Below are 11,994 nucleotides of genomic sequence, written 5' to 3'. Positions count from 1 at the left end.
ATCCATCAAAATAAATTAATAGATATTGAAAAAAATATAATAATTAAAGACCCACCATACACCATATACCGTACGACTTATATTTAATATTTTTTTCCGACTTACATTAAATAAAATATTACAAATTTTTAAATATTTACTATAAATTATTTTTGCAAGGAATTATACTTAAGTAGACGAATTTTATAACTGTGCATAATTTTTTATTTCAATTTGTTTAAAAAGTTCTTAAGATATGATGGGATACACATAAATTAAAATTCGCATTACAGTTTCGACAGTTTCTTTCGTGAAAGGCATTTTGATTTAACTTACCTGTATTTGTGTTACATGAAGAGGAAACACGTGTAAGTCTTCCATGGTTTTCCCGGTGGTAAGGAGATCATGATCCGTTTACCACTAAGGATATTTTATGTCAGCACTGTGCTCAGTGCGAGCAGGGAGCAGAAATCTTTTAAACCAGCCCACGCTTTGAATCGAACCTGGGTAACCTCATTGGAAGGCGAGGGCTTTATCCCTGAGAAACCGCGACTTTAAACTGCTCATACATTTCTATTTTTAGCCTATTGGCCATAGTCTTACATTTCTTTTAATTCCATTTTGTGAGTGCCTAGCTATTATCTGATAACTGTGAGCTTTGAAGCCTCGATTTCGAATTTTTTTTTTCACCGTCTCTCTACGTGCTTAGTATTCAGATAAAAATATCATTCTGTAGATAAAAATATAAATTTTAGTTTATTTCTAATAATCATTCTGTACCTTAAGTAGGATCTCTTGAAATGATTTCTGATCATTATTAAATATTTTGCAGATGGAGCATACGAAGGGGACTAAAGGACAAACCCTAATAAGGGGCTACACGGGGCGTGTAAACAAATGCCGCCTAATGAATTTTCTTTTTCCCAAGCTGCTGATCCATAGACAAAATTGTAAGCCAGAGGTAATTCCTTAATCTTAGTTACAAACATTAAATTTGACCAGTTCGAAAATCTGACCTGGTTGGGGGCATTTCGAATCAGAAGGCCTGTGCTCATCGATCTACAGTGACACTATAATATGTAGAGAAAAAAAATCAAAATTAATGCATTTTAATTTAAGGCAACTAGTTTAATTGCAACTTCCAAAAGTAATGGGGAGAAAGGAGTATTTCACTCTTTTTGAACTCATTGAGGTTTTTCACTGATTAACTTATTTTGAACGCAGTTATGTACATTCGATTAATTGAGAGGGTTTTTCTAATTGGTTTCAAAGCACGAAACAGTTTTTTAACAAAACTCTTTTCATCTAATGAATCGAATTTCTTCTCCTTAAGTGTATGATTTCAAAGGAAAGCACAGACGGTGATGGAAGTCCATCTGAATTTATTTTAGATGCACCCAATTATTCTTAAAAGCCCAAGCTTAATGAGATCGTAAAACTAATTATCCCTTTCAGAATTATTTTCCCTTCATTTATTGAATATGTGATTAGAAAACGTCACTCTTTAATTAAAATAAAAAAAGATTATGTGTGAAATATTAGTTGCTTCCTCGAGTGTTCGATTTTAAAGAAATTTATGTTTCAGAAACTAGGTTTCTTAACATTAAAGTTTAACACTGAAAATTATCTTTACTATTAAAATTATTATTTGACTTCTATTGATATATATTATGTGCTTAGTATATTGCGTAATCATCGTTTGAGGTTTTTATATTATAAAAAAACGCATAATTCATATCCGAATTTGGTGTTGAAAAACTCAAAAAATTGGGTAAATGATTACTTTATTTCAAGTTTCGACTTATACACCAAACTGAAACAATTGATGAATTTATTCACGTACGAGACACCATTTTTGGCGAACTTGATAGATAGTTTACTTCAGGTGATAGTTGTTTCAGATAGATAGTTGTTTCAGGTGAACTTGATAGATAGTTTACTTATTAAGAAACTTCCATCCAGTTTTGTTCCGTTATACCCAAGTTTAATTTATTTTGTCTGATTTTTCTTATTAAACAAGTATGCTTAATTTTCAAAGTAATTTTATCTCAAAAACAGATTAATGTATGCATTCTAAATTGAATATGTGAATTAAATCTTGAAAATAGCGTTTGTGATGCTTATATGTAAATCTGTTATCATTAAAATTTCTGTTATTGTTAAATTCAAGCTACTGAATCCATATATGGTTGCATATACTTAACTCCAGTAAAAAAAAGCGTAATGAAACATTCTTGATGTTTCACTACACAGAGAAAAATTTTTTTGTTGATTTAAACAAAATTCATCCTCAGTTTTCACTACGCCAATTTTGGTGCTAAGTAGTTTCAACCAGTTTTGCTGTTAAGATAGACTATTCTTTACTTACAGTGTGCCTTAACTTATCATGAGGAAATGACCTAATTATAGTCAGTGTATAAATACACTATAAATTTCTCAATAGCGCTTATTTCTCTCATAAAATAGTGAAAGGATAAAGGAAATCAGAAATTAGTAGTTAGAATTCAAGTTATGAACCTGTTCCAGTTAGAAATACGTCAGTTTCTTATCAGATTCTATGAGAAAGATGGCAGTTTATTTTCAAGTTTAACTGAATTTCTTCTTGCAAGCATTTTAAGTAAATTTTAAATTATTCCATCAATTCATTTTATATTAACTCTCTTTTATATATTTGTTTATAAAAGATGATTTTAAACTGTCTTCAACATGTTTAACAAACATGTTTTTGATCAGTAATCAGTGCAGGTTATTACGTTTATCAAATATATATATATGTTAAAATGTTGTTGATACAATTACTTAGGTGCATCTTGATACCACGCTCTGAAAGATATGAAACTGGTAAATAAGTTCGATAATATTTGCATTTTCTTCAAGATGCTGTTCCCAATCTTCTTAAAGGTACTTTGAAAATCACGAAAATTCAAAATTTTTTTATATGAAATTTATTTTGAGGCAAATTTGACAGAAGTTATTACCATTTCCTGCCTTAAACTTTGTTCAGAATCATCCGTGAAAACGATTGATTGGAGACACAGTTTTTATATCATCATCATATTTGGACAGACAGCTTGAGTAGGCAAGTGCCTTCTTTTGAATTATGCTCTACTGCATTTTTTGTGACAGTTGTTTTATGTTCTATTTTATCAATCTCGATTTCTCCCATTTCCTGCTTGTTAGTGGTTTATGAAAAGATTGTTTTCATGTAGAATCATCATGCATTCTAAATATATGAGCCAGCCAGTTCATCCGGTTTATTTTTATGAACTTTACAACATCTGGCTGTCTATGGATTTTGCATAGTTCAAAATTATATCTTCTTCACCGAATATTATTGATCTCTATTCCACCAATAATTGTTCGCAAAACTCTTCTCTTAAAAGTGGTTTGTTTATTGTCAGGTTCGAGGATTTTGAGCTTTCTATTGGTCAAATGAATGTTTCATACGTTTTCTACTTATAAAAGAAAAAAAAACCGCTTTTTTTTTCTAAACTCGTTTTTTACCTATGAACAAGAGCGCAAAAAAGTTTAATGTTTTTTTTTTAAAAAATAAGTGGGAAGAAATAAAAATATCAAAGAACCACATATGAATTTAAATCTGTTTCATTTAGCTAAAATAATTCATTGGCAGTGGAATTCATAACCTAAATGTTAGAAATAGTCAACTATTTGGTATATAATAATGAAAAATGAGGAAATTTGCTTAAGATTTCATTTTAATATTCATAAATGGCTAATTAGAACTAACACTGTTTCCGTCTCTCTGCTCCTCAAACGTAAGAATTACTTTGCTCTTTGAACATGCATTAGAATCTTTTCCTTAAAATGCTCCCATTTCCTTTCAAAGAGAGATGAATAAATCCTGGAAAATTTCCTTACTTTTTTTAATTTATAGAAAGCAAGATCTTAAAGTCTCGACTAGCGGATGTGACTTAATGATTCAGTAGAACTTAAATGAGACATGGTAATGATTACACGTAGTTATCGATTCTGTTAAGATGTCGCAAAGAATAGAGTTTTCCAAAACAAACTATTTCGCTTCATTTTAATATTTATCTTTTGTTTCCGAGCATATTACGCTTCGTTTGATCGAATATATTTTTTAATTCGATTACATCTAAATTTCACTTTAGAACATATTTTGCCCACACATCCAGAATTTAGAATCATGGAAGTGCTGTTATAGATTAAGTCATTTAAATATTGCATATTTTATATCTAATGAATGCTCTTCCAAGCATTGTCATATTTTCTTAGCATTATTTGTTGACTTAAACATAATAATTAGAAGTTATTTGTGTAGTAATGTTTCTAACTAAATAAATTATTTATAATGTAATGGAATCAATCAAACAATCAAAGCACCGAAAACAAAAAGATTTTTACACCTTATTTTTTCAAAAAAAAAGTTAACCCAATAAGTACCCTGGATTTTAAGAGACACCGATCTTATCAAACTGCTACCTCGCGATTCTTTAGCACACTTGTAATGGACGTTTGTAATGTATGACGTTCGAGTCTAGGAGCAGAATCTTAAAGCTTGATCAATCCTAATTACACCTTTGTTTTTATGAATCAAGAATTAAAAATACATCATTTGGTGCTTATTTTGGTGTACTGACTTGTGAATTTGGTCTTAGTGCTGGATCACGAAAGATTGACCAACAGCAACGGAATCAAAAAACTATTTTTTTTTAAGGAAAGATAATTGGAGAACGAAATAAATGTGATAAATAATTATAATCAAGGCTATTGTAATTAAAATTTCTGTTTTTTTCTTACTAATTTTTATTATTTTCTTTAATTTAATGTTAGCGTTTTAAAGTTTCTCTATTTCATTTCTAGGGGAAAAGAACTGCGAAACGAGTAGTGCCCTTTTAAGAAAGTTAAGCATTGTTTTTAACATTTGAATCTAAAATTACTTAATTAAAAAGGTTTACATCTAAAATTCATTTAACTACACCGTTTTAAATCTTTGTTAAATATGTAACTGTAACCTTTACACTGTAATCAATTTCGGTATATTGTTGCAATTTTCTCTGTAGAGATAAACTAAATGCATTTTTAAGTGCAGAACTATAGTTATCGTGAAATTATACAAAATTGATGTAATAACAATTGTCTGAAAGAATTAGTGTGAATATATTGTTAAAAATGTGTTCTTTTTAAAATGAAATGTTTTTGTAATAAAGCTATAAATTGATGCTAATGCACATAAAAATATGTGTTATTAGTTAATAAGTAAGCAAAAAAGAATAAGTAAATAAATAAACTCTAACAGTTTAATTGTAAATAAAAAATGTGACTATATTCATTGTAAAATATTTTAGTATGCCTCAACACCAAACACAACGGTAACTATACACCGAAAGTTTTTACAGATTAGTTTTTAATTATTATACTCATTTATTAAAATGATTTCTATAATGGATATAAACTAGAAATTTTAGAGAAATGGAACTTTCAGAATAAAGGTATCTATTCTTTAAAGAACTAATCTGAATGACTTGGGAACATTTCGTCTGTTGCATTTATTGGATTTTTTTACATACATTAAATAAATTTGAATTGTATTGTTACATTTTATTTAAATTACATAGTTTACTAATAACCTTATCATAAACAGCTTGAATCTTAGCCCTTGACGAACAACTTTTTTCTGATATTAATGCAAATTCATTCGATGACTGGACTCTTTTCAGCTTCCAGTATCATTTATGTTTAAATTGATCTTGTAAAAAAAAGAATAAAAAACCACATCTAAACTGTAAAACTTAATCAAGCATGATTTCGTTGCAAAAATATAAGAAAGCTGCATTTTTCTACAAAGTTTTCATAGTCCAGTTGTATTCACACTTGCAGCAATTTTGATTTATTTCTAAACTCAATTGGGAGAATAATTGTATATTAAACATTATAAAATTCAAATGAAGAATAACGATTATGAATAGTTAAACTTAAAAAAATAGCCCTAAATTACTTAAAAAAAACATTTAAAAAAAATAGCCCTAAAGGGTGTGGCTGCAGGGCTGAGCCCTACAGGATGAAGAAATCAAAACTGCGAGTGTCATGTATACGTCAGCATAATTTCCGCCAAGAAAAGTTAAGGAATCCATGTATAAGTAATTATTTTATTCAATCTATTGCAGGGGCTCTTTTTCTTAGCTTTACGCATACAATTGTGTTGGCGGAAAAGAAAGCGTGAGAAAGAGTAACGGTTTTTAATGAATTCCAACATTTGGCGACCATGTAAATTTTTTAGAATTCTATGCTACTGTGTTAGGCTTTGGAGGAAGAAATCTCTAAAAATTGATTTTACTCTGCACTCAATTCAAGGTTGTGTCATAAAAATATTACTGATTATGTTATTAATTTTTATTTACTGAAAAAGGATTAAATAAGATAATTATTTTATTTTTAAATGTCAGGAAATATGTAATGCATATTTCAGCATGACAGTAAAGGATTCTATACTGAAAAAAAAACTATAATTTGAGAGGATCAATACCAGAAAAACAAAACATATGTAATAAAATAAAATGTTTGGACTTCCTTATTTTCTCTTCAGATATGGTTTTTCGTTATTTTCGCAGTTTGTTTTCCAATATAAAGTAAGCTTAACATTCAGAAAAAAAATTCAAATGCCTGGACATTAAATAAATGATCTGAGTTCACATAATGGCAGCATTAGTGTGGCATCTTTTTATTTTAAGTTTAACCGAATATGTATGTTTCGATTCTTTTAAAATATCATCATCCGATGCTCACTCCTTTGACAAAATACTGTTTTTTTTACTCATCCATCATTTTTTTCCATCAAAATATGATTTAAAAACAATGCAAATATCTTTTTATTAATAAAATTTATAATTATAAATAGCATTTTTTAATATGTTAATCATAAGAAAAAGAACGATTTTCTCCATTTCAAAGAATGATAATTTGCATTTAATTAAATTTAACTTACGAACAATTTTTTTTTAATTTTACTTGTTTATGATATATAGCGATAAGCATACATCAGTTAAAACATGAGGCAGGTTTTATCTCTCTAGAATTAAGTTTTAGTGTCTTCAAAACTTTCAAATTTAAAGTAAAATAATGTAATGAAAAATGTAATTTTTAGAACAGTGATATTGTTATTTTTTAATGATTTTCATAGATAAATTGGAATCTATAAGCATTTTTTTTAATAAAATTTAAATGTGTCATAACTGAATCAAATTAATTTTCATAATATATTATGAAAATTAATTTATATTAATTTATGTTAATTAATTTATATTAGTGACTCATTAAATATATCAACATTATCTCGATAAAAGTAGAGACGAAATTTTATCGGATTTATGTATCTCAACTCAATCAAGCGATATTGAAATCGTAGAATAGAGAGTTATTATATGCATAGAGAAAATAAACCAAATAAACTATCACTTCTCAAGAAAAATTCTGTAAAGTTTTTATCAACATGCAGTGTAACAAGTTTTATAACTTAATTTTGACTCTTTTCTACAAATTAAAAGATGCATAACATGAATAACAATACTATACTGTAACAACATTATCACAATACTCCATTTACCGTGTTGGTTTTTTCAATTTAAATATATTTCCCGATATTGAACTCGTTACTTTCTTAAAATAACAAATATCTTTATGTACATATACTGGGTTAAAATAAGGAAATAAATAAAGTAATGAATATGTATTCCAGGATTTCTGTCGGCAAAAATATTAGTTTCAAGATCACAACAAAAATAAAATTGTCTACTCCTACTAATAACATGCCCCAATATCTATTATATCTACATGGTATCTGTATATATTTTAACTGTATGATAATATCTGTAACTATAAGCATTTTATTCTCCAAGGAGTGAAGATAAAATGAGAGCTTAGATCATATTCTTAGCACTCTTATGCTTATCACATATTCTTAGTTGATGTAATTGATCTTTGGAGGGTATTATTTAAAAAGAAAGCTCAATTTCAAATAGATATCATAGTTTAAAATATGAAAGTATCAGTCCAGATTTTCTTTCCCCTTTAGCCTTATAAATTCAATATTATTTTTGGTGATGGCTATTTTTAATTATTCTTTTAAACGCTTATCACATAAAAAATCATATTTTATATAGCATTAATATGATCACGCAGCAATGAAAGCTGTTTTGCGACTGTTAATGAAAAAATATTTCAATTTATCTAAAATATTTATATTTTTATCTTATAATGGTTTTTTCCAGTACCGTTTTGTATAATAGTTTACACATCAAAACTCTTTTGATACTTTTTTAACTACCAATAAAACGGCCGAAATTTCTAATTTTATAAGGATTCCCAGAGTTACGACAATGCTTTTATGCTCACTAGATAACAAAGAATTAGAAGACAATGAAGTTACTTCTATAGAAATTAGGAAAAGTTAGATGTTGATATGCAAAGTTTTGAGAAATATTTCTAATTACGATCTGAGCCAGCTCAATTGCTCATTTAGGCCAAGTTAATGTTGAAGCTTTCATTTGCTTTTATTAAACACACATTAAATGTTCGTCGCATTTTTCTAACTTAAAATTTAAAAATTGGCTACATTTATAAATTGTTAAACAAATTTCTAAATTAAAATTTGATTACATATAATAAAGTTACCGCACAATTTGCTAATATAAAAAATTTCCAATTTTTATCACATTGGTAGTACATATCAGATGCTATGGAATTTTCTGCAGAATTTAAGAAGTTCTGCTGTTTACTCATCATCTCCATTAATCTAGGCTGATTTTTTTGACCTGATGAATATTATTTATAATATTCAGTTGAAAAAAGGTAAAACGTGAAATTTTCAAAGCAATATTAAGGGAAAAACATATTCAGATCATTAAATGTAGAACGGTACTTTAAAATGAAATTATCTTTTTTTAAAAATTTAAGTTACTAAACATTTTTTTAATGTATAATGGAAATAAATTCACGAAATTATAATTAGATTATCTTACTATATAACGAACAGTTATGTATGGCCATTTTAACATTTTACCCTCAAGTCTATATGACAGATATCTTAATTGTCAATTAAGTAATATTTAAAAAAGTATTTTTTAAATATATTCCCTTTCTCAAAAGATCTCAGTACCACATGTTAATGCTTAAAAATAATAAAATTTTTATTCATAAAAAACCTGTTCTTCCTCAGTGGAATCGTTTTAAACTTGTCTCACAGTAGTAATTTTAAAATCTTGGAAAAAGTAGTAAAGCAAGTTTAATATAACCGTATACACGTTTAAGTCTCATATTAAATTCATTCTCCTTTTCAGCAAATTTAATTTCCTTTGAGAAGTAAACGGTGTAAATTGTTTGGCGACAATTCCCCTTTGCAACTTTACAAACAGCAAAATAATGTTAATATTTCCTCTGAATTGCACTTAAATAGAGCGGCGAATCTCTAGAAATCATAAACTTTTGCTTTCACTAGAAAATAGAAACTCTTATGTAAAGTTCGTAATCTCAAATAGGTTTTTGATCATTATAAAAGTAGAATTCTCATCGTAGTTCTACTTAAAACTATTCTACATTTCTAATTATTTTTGAATCTTCAATTTCAAGTGTTTTGGCGCTGAGGGAGCCTTGAAAGATAATTGTTAGGCTTAACGAGAATCCTTGTTCAGTACTTTTATCACTGCATCTTGAACTTTAGAACGTCCGCATGGAAAACATAAATGTTTGATAAGTGAATTCGTGAAGTGTGAAAAGTGATAATAATATTTTAGCTACACCTAAGGCTGTTGAAATCTCTAAACTATTCTTATATCAAGGGAATAAAAATGCAACGGGCTTAAAGAATTTGTCCTATAATGCACAATATTGTTATGACATTTATTATATTGATATTAACATTTATAAATATGATATTAACATTTATTATAAATTTATATATTTATTTAATTTGAGTAGTTGCAATTACATTTTTATTTAATCTTATTTATGTCAATATTAAATAATAAACCCTTTAGAATTATGTTTTCATCAAAAGAAAAATGCATAAACAAATCGTATTTTGCAAACCATTTTTTAATGTAAGTCCTTATAATGCTATAAAGAATAAAAAAATTCCCAAATTTTTTTAAGTATGCCTACTTAAATATTGTTCTTATGTCTATGTAATGACATTTATAAAATCTTAATAAAAACTTTATACGAGCTATTTTGTCTGATTATCTTGAAACGCATTATTCAAACCTTTTGTAACACAAAGTTATTTTCATAAATAAACATAAATATATAAGTTTTTTGTCTGAAAATCTCTTTTCAGAGATATATTCAATAGCAAAAATAAGAGTGTTTTTTTAAAATTAGTTTATGCAAAATAATGAGAAAAAGAGCTCTAACTAATAAAAAACATGGTAACGAAATTCTTCAAGGGATACAAGTTATTGATTTTACTTAATATATATTACTTATGAACGCAATAAATTTGGCTGAGAGTTGAGTTGGTTTTAAAGTTAACAATAAAGTATCAACAATTGAAAATTCATTAAAAATAACGCTATGCTATTTCGAAAAAAATGGGGGTGACGTTTATGAGATCAATCCATTCCAGACCTATGCCCATAAATTAAGGTGTTTGATGTATAATAAAATTAGAAATGTAACAATTAAAATTATTGCTATAAATCATAATATTTGTTATGTTTGAAATGAAGTGCATAAAGAAGTCAGTGTGTTTCATCTTAAATTTATTTTCCTGTTTTCAAATGCAAAACAGTATTTGTCTTTTAAATGAAAATATTTTGCATAGCCTTTGTTCTAGAAATCGTTTTAAAATCAGTTATTGAGATTTACCATGATATTATTCAAAAGATAATATTGGTTATAGGTTTAAAGTGATTTTTACATTATATTTGTGATTCTGTTTATGTGTCTTAGTGTAATATTATCTCTTTTAAGCAAATCCTTTATTATTCAAACCCTTTATAAAATAAATTTCAATAGAAGCCTGATGCCTCTACGTATTCAGCTGTTATGAAATGGAAATACTCGAAAAAATTATTATTTTTTAAATACTTAGGAGTTTCTTTGAAGAAAAACAGGTTACTTTTATATCAAATTTATCAGTAGAAAATGTTATCATATTAATGGTTTCCGAACTCTATAATATATAAATGACATTTTTTGTGTGTACAAACTTTTTATTTATATGACTTTACTTAAAATTTAAAAGAAAAAAATGTTATACTAAAAATTATTTTCAGGGTTTTACACAGAGATTTAATTTGGATTTCTTTAGAAATTCTTTTTGATTAAACTGCAGTTCTGAAAAAAAACTTGAGGAAAATGAGCTCTCATGTACAACTATTGAAAACTTAAAAAAAAACAAAGAATAAATCTTTTCAAAGATAAAAAAAAAAGATGTTTTTGATTAAACTCTTATTACTTGAGAGACCATTTTTTAAGCGAATCAATTAAAATCTGACTTTAACTTGACACGTAAGTGACTAACCATTAAATGACTTCTTTACCCAGTTTTTAGGGTTTCAGTTCTGCTTCATCAAGGAGTCAGATTTTACCGGAAAAAAGTGCAAAAGAATGAAGAGTTTTTTTTTCCTTTCTTTTTTTACTCGAAAGAAAATATTATTTTTTTAAACTACTAATCACCTCCTAATTATTTAAAGGAAGTGTCACCAAAGTTTTCGGTTTATTAATTTTTTTTTAATTATTACTTTAAGAAAAGAAATCCTCATTTAAGTATAATGAAAATTAATATAAATTCTACATCTTTCTCAATAAAATAATTTCTTTAAAATGTATAATGAATTATTATATATCAGATAAATAAAAGTTATTTAAATATTTTTTAAGGAATAAAAACTGCAAACAGAGTGTATATTGAAATTTTAAAAAAAAATTAACATACATTTAGTGCTCTAACTATTAAAATCGCTTATATCTGCATATAATTTCTAGCATTTCTGGTTGATCAAATTTCCTCAATTGGAAAGTATATATATATATATA

Source organism: Parasteatoda tepidariorum, chromosome 5, assembly GCF_043381705.1.
Source record: "Parasteatoda tepidariorum isolate YZ-2023 chromosome 5, CAS_Ptep_4.0, whole genome shotgun sequence".
Taxonomy (NCBI): domain Eukaryota; kingdom Metazoa; phylum Arthropoda; class Arachnida; order Araneae; family Theridiidae; genus Parasteatoda; species Parasteatoda tepidariorum.
This window is presented reverse-complemented; position numbering follows the sequence as displayed.